The sequence below is a fragment of the Oryctolagus cuniculus genome, chromosome 7, assembly GCF_964237555.1.
Source record: "Oryctolagus cuniculus chromosome 7, mOryCun1.1, whole genome shotgun sequence".
Taxonomy (NCBI): domain Eukaryota; kingdom Metazoa; phylum Chordata; class Mammalia; order Lagomorpha; family Leporidae; genus Oryctolagus; species Oryctolagus cuniculus.
In genome coordinates this window covers 66,526,308-66,542,410 of record NC_091438.1, presented here as the reverse complement: position 1 = coordinate 66,542,410, position 16,103 = coordinate 66,526,308, and the positions used below count along the sequence as shown (strand labels likewise).

General features: G+C 38.6%; 1 long non-coding RNA gene across 1 annotated transcript in view; it reads left to right on the top strand.

The window, feature by feature from the left end:
- Positions 1-6,668, top strand: part of LOC127493416 (uncharacterized) — a 42,229-nt gene extending 35,561 nt beyond the window's left edge. The window contains exons 2-3 of the long non-coding RNA XR_007923529.2: positions 6,075-6,168; positions 6,543-6,668. This is a non-coding gene — a long non-coding RNA (uncharacterized lncRNA). The remainder of the gene's footprint in view (positions 1-6,074; positions 6,169-6,542) is intronic.
- Positions 6,669-16,103: the final 9,435 nt, after the last annotated feature.

Below are 16,103 nucleotides of genomic sequence, written 5' to 3'. Positions count from 1 at the left end.
AATCTGCAGCCAGGAATAGGAGCTTCTTCTGGGTCTCCCAAGTGGCTGCAAAGGCCCAAGAACTTGAACCATCTTCTGCTACTTTTCCAGGCCATAGCAGAGAGCTGGATCAGAAGTGGAGCAGCTGGAACTCAAAGTGGTGCCCACATGGGATGCCAGTACTGCAGGCATTATTCACTACACTACAGTGCTGACCCCTGTCTTCTTCTTCTTTTTTTTTTTTTTTTTTAATTTTTTTTATTTTTTTGACAGGCAGAGTGGACAGTGAGAGAGAGAGAGACAGAGAGGAAGGTCTTCCTTTGCCGTTGGTTCACCCTCCAATGGCTGCCGCGGCAGGCACGCTGCGGCCGGCGCACCGCGCTGATCCGATGGCAGGAGCCAGGTACTTATCCTGGTCTCCCATGGAGTGCAGGGCCCAATTACTTGGGCCATCCTCCACTGCACTCCCAGACCACAGCAAAGAGCTGGCCTGGAAGAGGGGCAACCGGGATAGAATCCGGCGCCCCGACCAGGACTAGAACCTGGTGTGCCGGCGCTGCAGGCGGAGGATTAGCCTATTGAGCCGCGGCACTGGCCTTCTTTTTTTTTTTTTTTTTTTTAAATGTTGTTACAGAAATAATTTCAGTCCACTATAATCACAGGTTTAATGCACCACTAATTATAATATTCAACAAGTGAAAAAATAGAAAGACCACAAAGGAGTATAGAAAAAATAGAAAGACCAAAGGAGTATAAACAAGGGCTAAAAATGACAATCAAATATCAGGATGTCTGTTTCATACCTATACATTTTTTGGTATTCTACATTAACTGCTACATATGTGAGAAAACATGATATCTGTCTTGGGAATAGGCTTATTTCACTAAGCATAATGGTTTCCAGTTGCATCCATTTTGTTGCAAAAGACAGGATTTCATTTTTTATAGCTGAGTAGTATTCCATAGTGTATAAATACCACATATTCTTAATTCAGTCATCAGTTGATGGACATCTGGGTTGATTCCATATCTTAGCTATTATGAATTAAGCTGCAATGAACATGGTGCACAGATCATTTTTTTCATATGTTGATTTCTTTTCATTTGGTTAAATTTCTAGGTGCAGGAAGGCTGGAACATATGGTAGGTCTATATTCAGATTTCTAAAGTATCTCCATACTATCTTCCACAGTGGTTGCACCAGTTTAACAGTGAATTAGGGTACATTTTTCTCCCACATACTCACTAGCATTTCTTGTTTGTTGATTTCTGCATGAAAGCCATTCTAATTGGACTGAGGAGAAACCTCATCTTTCCACAATATTCACCTATTCTTTTTCTAGATCTTGGGATATAAAATTACATGTATATTTCAGAATCTTCTTCTTTCTTTAAAAAATATTTCAGAGGGAGGTAGAGAAGAATAGCAAAAGAGAGCTCTCGTCTTCTTGTTCACAATTCCCACAATGCAATGACTGAGGCTAAAGCCAGAGCCAGGAATGCAATCTTACCCAGATAGGTGGAAGGAACCCAATTATATGAGTCATCACTGCTGCCTCTGAGGGTCTGTATTTGCAAGAAGCTGGAGTCAGGAGCTGGAGCCAGGAATTTAACCTAGGTACTAGAACACTGGGATGCGGGCATCTTAATTAGTAGATTAAACAAAACAGAGATGTTTATCACTATAAAATTTTTCTGTCATACTGCTTTGGCTACATCCATTAGGTTTTTGTATATTGTACTTTCACTTTATTTGTTTCAAGATTTTTTTTTTTTTTTTTGACAGGCAGAGTGGACAGTGAGAGAGAGAGACAGAGAGAAAGGTCTTCCTTTGCCATTGGTTCACCCTCCAATGGCGCACCGCGCTGATCCAATGGCAGGAGCCAGGAGCCAGGTGCTTTTCCGCAGGGCCCAAGCACCTGGGCCATCCTCCACTGCACTCCCTGGCCACAGCAGAGAGCTGGCCTGGAAGAGGGGCAACCGGGACAGAATCCGGCGCCCCGACTGGGACTAGAACCCGGTGTGCTGGTGCCGCTAGGTGGAGGATTAGCCTAGTGAGCCACGGCGCTGGCGTGTTTCAAGATTTTTTAAAAACTTCCTTTTGATTTCCTCTTTGATCCACTCGTGTTCAGAAATATGCTGCTTAATTTTCACATATTTATAATTTTTTCCAGCTTTCTTACTGTCTACTTTTCCAGTTTTAGATCACTGTGATCAGAAAAGACTTTGGATATGACATTTATCTTGATTTTAAGGGTCATTTTGTGGCTTAACATATGATCTATCGCAGGGAATCTATGTGTATTCTTGAGAATGTGTATTCTTCTGGTGTTGATGGAATAATCTTCATATTTTGTTCTGTCTATTTGTTTTTTCTTGCCAGTTTTTTTCTTAGTCATTTTTTCTTATAAAAGTATAGACATCGAGTTCAATCGGTAGCGGGAGCGGAGAGCGGACCCCAGAGAGCCCTGAGCAACCCCACCGCCATTCCAAATCGGAGATCCTGATTCATGTCTTAGCTCCTCTCTTTCTACTAGCATGTCTTCTTGCCAAGTTGAAATTTTTATCAAAATATAGTATCCTTCTTTTTTTCCATTCAGCCAACCTAAGTATTTTGGTTGGTGAATTTAATCCAATTACATTCAAAGTTAGGATTGATAGATATGAACTAAGGCGTTTCATTTTATTGACTCGATAATGATTCTACCTTCTCTATTAGTGAATTTGGTGATGTCACGTGTTTTCATCTAACGCAGGATGTCCTTCAGAGTTTTATGTAAGGCCAGTCTGTTGTTGGTGAATTCTCTCTGCTTTTGTTAATCTGAAAATATTCTTGGCCGGTGCCACAGCTCACTAGGCTAATCCTCCCCCTGTGGTGCTGGCACCCCGGGTTCTAGTCCCAGTTGGGGCTCTGGATTCTATCCTGGTTGCCCCTCTTCCAGGCCAGCTCTCTGCTTAGCCTGGGAAGGCAGTGGAGGATGCCCAAGTGCTTGGGCCCTGCACCGCATGGGAGACCAGGAGGAAGCACCTGGCTCCTGGCTTTGTATCGGTGCAGCACGCCAGCTGTAGCAGCCATTTGGGGGGTGAACCAAGGGAAGGAAGACCTTTTTATCTGACTCTCTGACTCTCTCTCTCTCTCACTGTCTAACTCTGCCTGTCCAAAAAAAAAAAATTCTATTTTTCCTTCGCTTTTAAAGAATAGTATCACTGAATATAATATTCTTTTTTTTTTTTTTTTTTTTTTTTTTTTTTTACAATCTTGAATATATCGTCCCACTCTCTTCTGGCCTGTTGGGTTTCTGCTAAGAAGACTGATGTTAATCAAATTAGTTTACTATTATATGTAGCTTGATGCTTTTCTCTTACTCTCTTTAGGATTATCTGTTTGTCTTTAACTTTTGAAAATTTGATGACAATATGCCTTGGAGAGCTTTTCTGGTTGAGCTTCTTGTGTCTGGATATCTGTATCTCTTTCAAGACTTGGGAAATATGCAGCTATTGTTCCATTTAACAGGTTCTCAATGCCCTTTTCTTTTTCTTTTCCATCAGGGATATATATATAATATGTATATTTAGTCATTTAATGGTATCTTCTAATTAACATATACTTTCTTCTTTCTTTCAAATTATTTTCTCTTTATTTTTGTCTGATTGGGTTACTTCAAAATCCTCCTCAAGGTCAGAAATTATTTCCTCCACTTGGTTTATTATACTGTTAAAGTTCTCAATCATATTTTTTACTTCACTGACTAAAGATTTCATCTTCAAAATTTCTATTTGGTTCTTCTTAATGAGTTTTATCTCCTTAGTAATGTTTCCATTTATGTCATTTATTGATTTCCTCATTTCCTTAATCTATCTGTATTCTCTTGCATCTCATTGAGTTCCCTTACAATCACTATTTTCAATTCTATACCTGTCATTTCATAGATTTCCTTCAAGTCAGGATAGAATTCCAGAGGAGTACCGTGTTCTTTTTGAGGGGTCATATTGCTTTGCTTCTTCATGTCCTCTGTGTTCCTACACTGATGTTTGTCCACATGGTGTACTCGTTTCTTCTTCCTTGTGGAATAGGTTTTATTGTAAAAGAGTTTGTGGTTTAGCCAGAATGCAGGGTATCACTTGGCTTGTCACTTTGACTTTGATTCTGGGTGAGCCCAGGATTGTAGTCTCTGAGTGATTTCTTTTGTCTTAATCAACGGTAGCTGTGTCTATAAGTGACACAGTGGACTAGTCTGCTGTAGTTCCTCAGGACTGAAGTGTGGCTTTGAGATAAATAAGGATTTTCTTGGGCATGCATCTTTAATTCACAAAGAGTTCAATGTCAGTCTCACTGGTGACTGTGATAACCAGAGCCTTGTTTTTGGTACTGAAGGAGAAGAGTGGCTGCATCCTTGTCCTAATGGCAAACCTGAGTGATGCCAGGGCTTCTGGCCAGTTGCTGTGGCTCTATGAATTGTGTGATATGGTTAAACCTTCTTCAGGTCCTGCTAGGAGAGTCCAACTGGTGCTGTGGCTTATAATACCAACAGCCCTAGTCCTAGGATAAGAGAGTGTGAGTTGAACCCTATTCATTTTGCAGGGTGACTACAAGGTATACAGGATATTTTGCTTGGGAGGGTATGTGTCCAGAGAGGTGGAATGCAGGTATGTTCTTCCCTAGGGCCACTGAGTAGATTCCAGTAGCAACAAACAATTTAAAACTGATTGTTACAGTCGTGGTGTTGCAGGGTATATTGGTTTCATTTCCAGGATCTCTCAGGGTGGGAGTATGTTTATTATGTGCCATTTCTGGTGTCAGCCCCCAGAAACTAAGGTGAATCCTCCTTGCTCACACAGAGTGTGCAAGCGTAACTCAGGGGCTGATGCCCCAGAGCTCTCACAATTGTAGGATGCAGGCACGAGAGCTCCCCTTTGCTCAACACATTGCACTGACTCTTTTTTTTTTTTTTTTTTGACAGGCAGAGTGGACAGTGAGAGAGAGAGACAGAGAGAAAGGTCTTCCTTTGCCGTTGATTCACCCTCCAATGGCCGCCACGGCCGGCGCGCTGCGGCCGGCTCACCACGCTGATCCGATGGCAGGAGCCAGGTTTATCCTGGTCTCCCATGGGGTGCAGGGCCCAAGCACTTGGGCCATCCTCCACTGCACTCCCTGGCCACAGCAGAGAGCTGGCCTGGAAGAGGGGCAACCGGACAGAATACGGCACCCTGACCGGGACTAGAACCCGGTGTGCCAGCGCCGCAAGGTGGAGGATTAACCTAGTGAGCTGCGGCGCCGGCCCCTGCACTTACTCTTAATTTGATGCCAGGAGGAGAACAAAGGCACACTATGTGACTTTCTGTGACAGGGAATGAACTCTCCGGGAGTGAGTAAGGGGAAAGAAGCAAGGTAGCATTCCTACTCCAAGCCCAGCAGTTGCTCAGACCCCAGTAAACTCTCCAGGATGGAGTAAAAGTTACTGCCTGACTATGGAATTTCCCCTCATCTAAAACTCTGAGTGGTGGGGTGCATGGAAATTTCTTCCTACTTTGACATAGTAAGATGGTGGCTCACAGCCAGCAGCTGGCTGCAACTTGTGGCTGGCTGCAGTGGTCTTGTCCTCATGGCCTAAGGAGTTTTCGTTGCTTTTTGTTTGTTTTTTTACTTCTTCATGAAAAATTTCCATCAGTACTTGGAAATGTAGTCCTTTGTTTTTTTCATATTCCAGATCAGCTTAAGTCAGTGTCACTACGTCCTATTCATCTATCTTGGATTGCTTTAAGTCTAATTTCTCATCTTTCCTATTATATTTTTACTTTCTGAACCCATGGCTTCTAATATTCAAGTTTCTACTTTCTCAGTGATGTCTTCTTTCTTCTCAAATATTCCTCCCATAGGAGGAAGTTACTTCTATTGCCAGAGGGATAAAGTATTGCAATAGAAAAGAAATATATGTTGGAGGTGGAATGTACTATCACAGTCATTAAACTATTAAGATATATCGATATAAAAACAATGTAAAAGATATGTATGTATTGATGTCTTAAAAATACTAACAGATGACTCTTTCTTGTGCTGAGGTAATATTTTATTTCCTTTTCCTTTCTCTCCTCAGTAACTGTTTCACCCTGAGAGGCAGTGTTCTCTCATGAGATCCAGAGATTGACATTTCTGTGGACTTAATCTATATGTCCAAGGACACTTCAAAGGTTAAGTAAATTCTATTTCTAATGCCATGATCACTAAATTGTAAATGCTAGCTGCCTTAGGCTTTGACAAGTTTGGGCCCTTAATTTTGAATAAAGATTATTTCAATGCTGTAAAATAACAGCAGCTGTAAATTAGAAGTAGGCAATAAATAGTCTCCAGTATGCCATTTATCAAAACAGGTTTTGTGAAGATTTGGCCGTTTCTAGAGTATGTGGAAAATGTACACATACAAGGCTGTGTTTGAAAATAAAACTGTAATCAGTATTAATCCAATTGTCATATTTTCCTAAAAAAATCTGAGACAATCTATTTGTAATGAAAATTTTCTCACCTAGAAAACTGAGTCCATAATCTTTGTCTTTCTGTTTTTCAGATACCAAGGTGTTATCTATGCTGAGATAACTTAAAATATGTTTTGCACTTTCTCTTCTATTGACTGATTTGGAAATGGCAAAACAAAATTAAAACAAAAGGAATCCAAGTACTTGTTATCACTGAGCATCAGAGACATAAGCGGAGGGAGCAGCTGCATAACAGTGAGTACGCCTTTGCAGTTAACACCTGGGTTGTTCTATTTATAGAAAGATATCACAAGTTTAAACACAGAGGAAAATGGCTCACAAATCCAATAAAATTTAGAATGCACAACTACCAGCAATATCAGGGGATTTTCTCACAATATTTTTGCCAACAAATCAATAACATGAGTAAATCCTTCTGCACTATGAGCCATCAAATGCTCACTAACAGGTACTACTGCCTAAATTAATATAATCCCAGAAGCGCTATGTGTGTTTCAAAGCTAATACTACTGAGACTTAAAATTCACATGTGATAAGCTGGAGGATATTTCTTAATAATGGTTTAAATAAAAGGAAATTATGTGAAGATTTTGAATTAAATGCTCCCACAATGAGTGGGCTCAGTTTAAATTGCTCTTATCTCTAGGTGGCATGTTTCTCATTGTCCATATTTCTTCACACTGCAAAGAAAATAGCAAGTATTTTATTAAAAATGTATTACTTGCTTTACTAAAACCTGTGACTGCCTGTCACTTCTGTTGTAATGATTGTGTTAGACAGCATGGCTCACAGAATCGGCTGTCATCACTCGCACTTTCAGAATCAGATCAAAACTCACTACCTCTCTGGAACTGGCTGAAACTCCCTGAGGAAAATCAATGGCTTCCACCTTTCTTGTTCACTAGTCTCTCACAGCACTCATCACACTATTTTGTGAGCACTCTTTCTGGCACCTGAATGCAGCAACAGAACCTGGCATGTATTGTACTGTATTTGTGAACGCAACTCAAGTAGGTAACACAGTGTAAAAAAAAAAAACCTCTGTCAGGAAGCTTAATAGTGCTATTGGGCTTTTGTTAAATATAATTTCACTTTGAATGTCAAGATTTGACATGAAAGACAGCCATGAAAAGAAAAATCCATGTTGTAATTGTGTTTAAGTTGATGTAGCCAGGGCTTGTCACTGTGCTAACATTTTGCTCTTCTCTCTAAGATTATTAAAACGGTTGTGTAAAAGATTTCAAATAGCTATTGTCTACTAACCTTGAAAATAGGTGCTAGTGATATAGATGAATAAGACAGACTTGCTGGCTTTAATGAAGAAGCAATTGAGGAAGAGACATTCTTCTCTCAGAAATCTTTAAATGTATTAGAGATGCATTCTATGTGCATTATGTATTTATTATTTCTATTAGATAATACTGATGTTGATGAAATCAAATAAGTATTGTCATTATAAAAAAAACATAGCTTTTCCTTCATTAGAAAAGTAAAATTGTTGGACTAACTTGACAAACATAAGAACAGGAAGAAAGAAAAGTTAGAAAAAGGAAAATAGTATTAGAATTATTAAAAGTTGAAAAGGAGCAAAATAGTTGTGAAGAAAATAAAACAAAAATAGTGCATAGGAAAAGTCTAACAAAGACCATGGAGGCAAATGCAGGTACAAAGTACAAGAGAAAATAAAAGGAATCAACTAAAATAATTGACAGTAGAGTTTGTAAGAAATAAGAATTAGGGTGTGATATATGTAGTGGAAGTATTCCTTTGTGTAAAAACATTCCAGAAATACTTAATTCTTTAAGTTCTATGAATTTTTAACATAGGTTAAAATATAACCTACAATCAAGTGCTCCCTAAGTCACTGACCCTTTCTCTCCTCCTTTGAGTTCTTTCAGCAGATGCTTACATGTCTCCCTATCTCTTACTTGTTTTTATCTAAGAAAATGCTGCTGGAATGAATCTTCCTTTCTCCTCTCCGACACACAATATTCTGTATAATATTCATTTATTTTACCCCCAAAATAGAGTACTTCATATATTTTATTTTTATATATTTTAACTACATTTGAAAGAGTGACAGAGTACATACAACAGATTCCTCCGCTTTAAATTCCACCACCTGGAAGAGGATTTAAAAGTCCTATGGATGGTTGAAATAGCGAATAATTTTACCATTGCATCTCCTTTTAATTTCCTTTCAATATTCTGCAATCTCACAATGATCATCCATTTGTGAGCCTCTCATGTAACAGGCTGGTTTATTCCTCTTTCTACTTGTGCATTGCCATTCTTCCCTTCACTCCCTGAGGACTCCCATCCTGCAGCTACAGAGGTGCTTCCTCCTAAAATAATAACAATACTTCCTCCTTCCCTCTGCCACCAGACTTAGTTTTTCTCTCACCTGAGCCATATTAGTGTCCTTTATGTATCCAATACTCATGACATCATTTCATCAGTGTACTTCATTTTTGCATGCTGTGCGGTCTCATAGGATGGATATTCTAGTCTTGTTTACATTTGTATTCCTAGTACTTATAACATTGTATGATATATTTTATAATTCAAATGTCGCTTAACCTCTCTAGGGTATCTGTTTTCCCACAACTTAGGCCAACATTGAATCAGAATCTAACTTTTTTTGTATAATCAAACAGCATTTGTGATTTTTATAATACTGGTGAGCCATTTTGATTTCACCTAAGATTAAGTGAGAAGATAGAAGTTACATTATACAGCATGTACTGTTTTTTCCATAATCCTCAGTGTCCATATCTTCTTAGATTAATTTTTGGTCACTAACTCTCAACTTTCCAGTCTCTCTCTGTAAACTTTACTGACTCCAACCTTCTATGCCACCTGTATCTTCCTTCTTCTTTTGTTATATGACAATTTAATATTAACCTCGATTCTTTACCTCCAAATTCATTATGCTACCTCAGCAATACAAATAACTTAGATCCTTTTAAAAACCTGTGAATTTTAAAGAAAAAGTAATATCCCTATCACAAGGATTTTTCTTCTTATTTTTCCTGTACTTTTCCTCCATAATAATAGGTCATCAGAGATATTCACCAAAATCATGAGCAGTTGTATTTATATTTTGCATGTTGCTTTCACTGGATTATTCAGCTGTTGAGCGTTTTTTTTTTTTTTTTTTTTTTTTTTTTTTTTTTTTTTTTCGGGCAGAGTGGATAGTTAGAGAGAGAGAGAGAGAGAGAGAGAGAGAAAGGTCTTCCTTTTTGCCATTGGTTCCCACTCCAATGGCCGCTGCAGCTGGCACACTGTGGCTGGCACATCACACTGATCCGAAGCCAGAAGCCAGGTGCTTCTCCTGGTTTCCCATGGGGGTGCAGGGCCCAAGCACTTGGGCCATCCTCCACTGCACTCCCGGGCCACAGCAGAGAGCTGGACTGGAAGAGGAGCAACAGAGACAGAATCCGGTGCTCCGACCAGGACTAGAACCCAGTGTGCTGGTGCTGCAGGAGGAGGATTAGCCCATTGAGCCGCGGTGCTGGCCTGTTGAGCACTCTTATCTTCTAAAGTTAATGTTTACTGCCAATCAAAATAATCCTCAGTGGTTCTTCATGTTAGTTGGAATATAGGATATGTTGTGTGCAAAAGGACACATAAGATGGCTTAAATGAGAAAGTCCTCTCCTGTAATGAAAAAAAAGTAGACGTTAGAGTCTGTTTGGAGATCTCCCCCATGAAGATTTCTAGGGACTCAGTACTTCCTGGACTGTCACCTCACACTAGGAAATTGCCCTCATTTTCCCTGGTACCACTTTACAGGGCCTCATATCCACATTACAGGCGTGGAATGGATGAAAGAAGGAAATAAGAGAGGTACACCTCCTTCGTTAAAGAGCAGAACTCAGAACAGCTCTCCTAAGTACTGGAAACATGACACTAGACAGAATTTAATCATCACTCTAGACTTAGCTACAGGAAAGGGTGGAATATACAGACTTCATTCTAGCCAGTCATTAGTCTAAATAAGAAATATGCAATTAGAGGCCGGTGCTGTGGTGCAGCGGGTTAATGCCCTGTCCTGAAGCGCCGGCATCCCATATGGGCACCGGTTCGAGACCCGTCTGCTCCACTTTTGATCCAGCTCTCTGCTATGGCCTGGGATAGCAGTAGAAGATGGCTCAAGTGTTTGGGCCCCTGCACCCACGTGGGAGACCTGGAAGAAGCTCCTGACTCCTGGCTTTGGATCGGCGCAGCTCTGGCTATTGAGGCCAACTGAGGAGTGAACCATAGGATGGAAGATTTCTCTCTCTCTGCCTCTCCTCTCTCTCTGTGTAACTCTGACTTTCAAATAAATAAATAAATCTTTTTTTTTTTAAAGAAAGAAACATGCAATTAAAACTTAAACAAGATGTGGTATCAGGAGAAATGGCAGCACAGGAAGCTCTAAAGACTCATTCAGCAATCAAACCACAAAAAGCAGAAACAAAAATAACTCATAATCAATTTTGTCAGAATTCTAAAAAAATAATCAAAACTACACCAACCAACTTAGTTCTAGAGAGAAGAGCAGACCTCACTCTCAAATAATTCTGTTTCTCTGTCTTTATTACCTGAGGGCTACTTGAAGGATTGATATAAGTAACTTGCCTTTGTTTTCCTTAACTTAGAATTCCCTCAGCACAGAGAAGTGACTTTACAGAGAATATTTCTCCACAAACAAACAAACAAAAAATGGCAATTGAACAATCTGCTTCTATCCAGAGTATCCTACATAAAGATTATGGTTGCAGCAAATGACAAAATGTGCTGTACCTAGCAGAAAATCCCAAGAAGAGATTTCCATAAAGTTTCAGGGTAAATTTGAGACTTAGAAAACCAGACACGTACCTAGGCCAGGATGCATGTTCAGAAAAGACATTGAGAAGACTAAACTTTCACCTCTGGCTGATCTTACCTTCAGCAAAAGCAGAGTGTGAAGGCTAAGAAAATGTGGCCAACCTGGCTGCATGGTGAAGGGGTGCCCCAATCCAGAACCAGTCTGTCAAAACCTGGAGAGTGTTTTGTTTTGTTTTGACTCCAGGAGTTCAAGGTAATCTGTCAAAACATTAACTGACCAAAAGTTCTAGGACTAGAGATTTTAGTGATCACAAATGACAAAGAAAGTGCTGTTTATGAAAATAGTTCATAAGTCACTAACAAAACATCTATGTCATACTCAAGTAGCAACAATAAAAGAGAACCATGATGACGTGGTTACTACATCATACTATGTCAAGAGTTATCACATAATCTTCAAAATGCTTATGTTTAAACAAAAGATCATAGAGTATGAAAACATAAACATGCATGAGCTTTTCATAGGAGAGTTTTACAGAAATTATCTGGAAGCAGTGATGCTGGATTTTCTAGACTAAATCTCTCTCTTTTTTAAGATTTATTTATTTATTTATTTGAAAGGCATAATTACAGAGATAAAGGGAGAGAGAGAAAAAGAGAGAGAGAGAGAGAGAGATCTTTCATCTACTGGTTCACTTCCTAAATGGCCACAACAGCTGGGGCTGAGTAAAGTGAAAGCCAGTAGCTTGGAATTCCATCTGGTTTTCCTTCATGGGTGGTAGCGGTCACCTTCCACTGCTTTCCAAGGTGCTTTAGCCAGGAGCTGGATCAGGAGAGGAGAAGCCAGAAGCTGGTGCCCAAATGAGATGCCAGCATTATAGGTGGTGGCCCAATCCTCTGTGCAACAACGCTGGCCCCAAACTAAATCTTAATATACTCAAAACACTAAAAAGGACACTATGGATAAATAACTAAATAAAAATAGGAGGGGCCGGCGCTGTGGTGTAGCCAGTAAAGCTTCCACCTGCAGCACCAGCATCCCATATGGGTACTGGTTCTAGTTCTGGCTGTTCTGCTTCTGAACCTGCTTTCTACTGCAGCCTGGGAAAGCAGTAGAAGATGGCCCAAGTCCTTGGGCCCCTGCACCCATGTGGGAGACCTGGAAGAAGCTCCTGGCTCCTGGCTGCTGGCTCCTGGCTTCAGATCAGTGTGGCTCAGGCCATTGAGGCCAAGCGGGTAGTGAACCAACAGATGGAAGACCTCTGTCTCATTCTTTGCCTCTCTTCTCTCTGTGTAACTATGACTTCCAAATAAATAAATAAATCTTAACAAAAATAGGAGAAATGTGTCTTAACTAATAGGGAATATCAACAAAAGGAAATTATAAAAATGATGCGTAGAAACTTTAGATTGATTAGTATAATAACTAAAAAAATGTAATAATTGAATAACTAAAATAATTAATTCACTTTAGGGTTTCAATAACATATTTGAGTAGATTGGATAACAAGTCAGTAAATTTGAAGATAGGTCAATTTAAATGATATTGCCCGAGAAGAAAGGGAAAAGGAATAGATAAAAATGAACAAGATTAAAGCTTTCTAAAAAAAAAGAAAAATGAACAGAGCTTAAGACCTATGTAATACCACCCAGTCAATCAACATTAGCATATTGAACATCTTAGACAGAGAGGAGAAAGAGAAAATGACAGAATAATCGAAGAAAAAATAGTGTCCTTAAACTTTTCAAATAGTAGAAGGGATGGATCTAAACAAGGAGCTCACCAAGAAAAATATGCATAAAAAGATATGTAAAAACTTAATGCAGTTAAACTGACAAAGTCAGAGAGAATCCTGAACGCAGCAAGAGAAAAGCAATGTATCATAAAAAGAGGATCCTCATTAAGAGGAGTAGCCAGTTTGTAAACATAAAACATGGAAATCAGAAGGCATGGGTAGCATATTTAAAAATAACAAAGAATGTTAATACAAAAATGCTGGAAAGAAAAAAAAACACACTGTCTACACAGAGTTCAGTAACTGGCAAAATTATCCCTTAAACATGGAGGAGAAATTAAGACATTTCTAAAAAAAAATTTGAACATGGTTGTCATTTCTGGCTTGCCCTACAAATAACATTCAAAGAAGTCTTTCAGGCTGAAATAAAATGACACTGAACACTCATGTAAAGAAATAAAGAACACTGATACAGATAAACTCATGGGAAAATACCAAGCCAGCATTACTGCAGTTTTCATTTGTAACTCTTCTTTTCACCCCTATATAAGAGATAAATGCAAGCAACATCTATTAATAATCTGTATTAATGGACGATTAATCTATAAAGAAGTAATTTGTGTTAACAGCAATATAATGAGTTGGAGGGATAGAACTGTATATGAGTTTTGTAAACTATGGGACTTAAGGTGGAATTGGTAAACTGTTAACCAGTTTAAGAAGTTATTTTATAATTCCTAGAATAACCACAAAACAAACAAAAACATTAAACAGAAAAGGAAATGAGGACAGACTAAAAAATGATACGTAATAAAGAATTATTTAAATTCAAAATGAGGCAGTAATGTAGAGTGTGGAACAAAAAATATGACATATAAAACAAATAGAAAAAATGGCAGCAGTCTTTTCCTAAAAAACTTTAAATCTAAATGAATTAAACTTTCCATTTAAAATACAGAATGAACACAATGATTCAATTGTGTGTGCCTTAAGACTTAGTTATTTGAAAGAGTGATGGGGAGAGGAGAGAGAGAGAGAGAAAGGAATCTTCTATGTGCTGGTTCACTCCTCAAATGGATACAATAAATCAGGTGTGGGCCACACGAATTCAAAAACCTAGAACTCCATATTTGTCTCCCAAATTGGTGACAGAGGTTTTAGCCATCTTCTACTCTCTGCCCAGTCAAATTAGTGGGAAGCTGGGTCAGAAGTAGAAGTTCTAGGATTGAAACCAATACTCTGATAGGGGATTTGAGCATCACAAACAGCAGATTAACTTTCTGTGCCTTCAGTTGTGTGTTTTTAACTAGAGACTTGTTCATGTGACATATTTCTACACAGATCCAATAAAACCAAATGCCATGTAAGAGTTTTGCTAGAGTAATGGTTTCAAGAATGCTCCTATAAAAGTACTTTTTTATAGAAAGCTTTTATTTAATAAATGTAAATTTTATAAGTACAACTTTTGCATTATAGCGGTTCTTCCCCCCATACCTAACCTCCCACCCTCAAACCATCCCACTTTCTACTCCCTCTCCCATTCCATTGTTCACTAAGATTGATTTTTAATTATCTTTACATACAGAAGATCAACTCTATACTAAGTAATGATTTCAACAGTTTACATCCACACAGACATAAAAAAGTATAAATACTATTTGTAGACTAATTTAACTGTTAATTCTCATACTGCAACACATTAAGGACAGAGATCCTACATGAGGAGCAAGTACACAGTGACTCCTGTTGTTGATTTAACAATTGACACTCTTATTTATGACGCCAGTGATCACCTGAGGCTCTTGTCATGAGATGCCAAGGCTATGGAAGCCTCTTGAGTTCACAAACTCTGATCTTATTTAGACAAGGCCATAATCAAAGTGGAAGTTCTCTCCTTCCTTCAGAGAAAGGTACCTCCTTCTTTGATGGCCCGTTCTTTCTGCTGGGATCTCACTCACAGAGATATTTATTGTAGATCATTTTTTTTTTTTTTTGCCAGAATGTCTTGGCTTTCCATGCCTGAAATGCTCTCATGAGCTTTTTAGCCAGATCTGAATGCCCTAAGGGCTGATTCTGAGGCCAGTGTACTGCTTAGGGCATTGTCATTCTATAATGAGTCTGCTGTGTGTCCCACTTCTCATGTTGGATCCTTCTCTCCTTTTTAATTTTATCAATTATTATTAGCAGACACTTGGTCTTATTTATGTGATCCCTTTGACACTTAATCCTATCTTTATGATCAGTTATGAACTTAAACTGATAACTTTAACTAGTAAAATGGCATTGGTACCTGCCAACTTAATGGGATTTGGAGTCCCATGGTAAATTTTTAGCTTTACCCTTAGGGGTAAGTCAGAGGGAACATGTGCCAAACTGTACATCTCCTCCCTCTCTTATTCCCACTCTTATTTTTAACAGGGATCAATTTTCAATTGGATTTAAACACCTAAGAATAATTCTGTGCTAAGTAAAGGGTTCAACCTATAAAAGAATATTTTAATAATTGTAATCTGAAAGTTTATTATGGGAATTTGATATTATGTTTTATGATGGTAAGAAATATCACTGTTTTGTTGGTGATGACAATTCTGTCATTTTGGGAATTCATATTAGAGCAATTAGGTGGAGATGGCAACATATTTGGGAACTGTTTAAAATATTTTTCAGGAAAGAAAGTGATAATTATTTCTTTTTGCTTGAATGTAACTTCCATCAGGGCAAGGTGTTCTACCTACTCATTTCCCAGTTTGTTTACTGTTCTATATCCCAAGTGCTTAAAATGGTACCTGGGGCATCATAGACAATCAATACTTATCTAGTAAATTAATGAGTGAATTTTTTGACCTGGTGACAAAACCATATTTGAAAGCATTGAACATGAGATTGAGTGTAGATAAGTCATATTCTAGTAAGAATTCAGTGAATGTCAATTTAGAGAAAATATGGAATATGGTATTGGCAGCTACTTTATAAATTCTTGATTAGTTTGTTTACCCATGTTGATCAGCTTAAATTCTTTTTTTTTTAGCTATAATAGCACATATTTTCTAATTAATGCCAAAATCTGGCTTAGTTCTCAGGGACA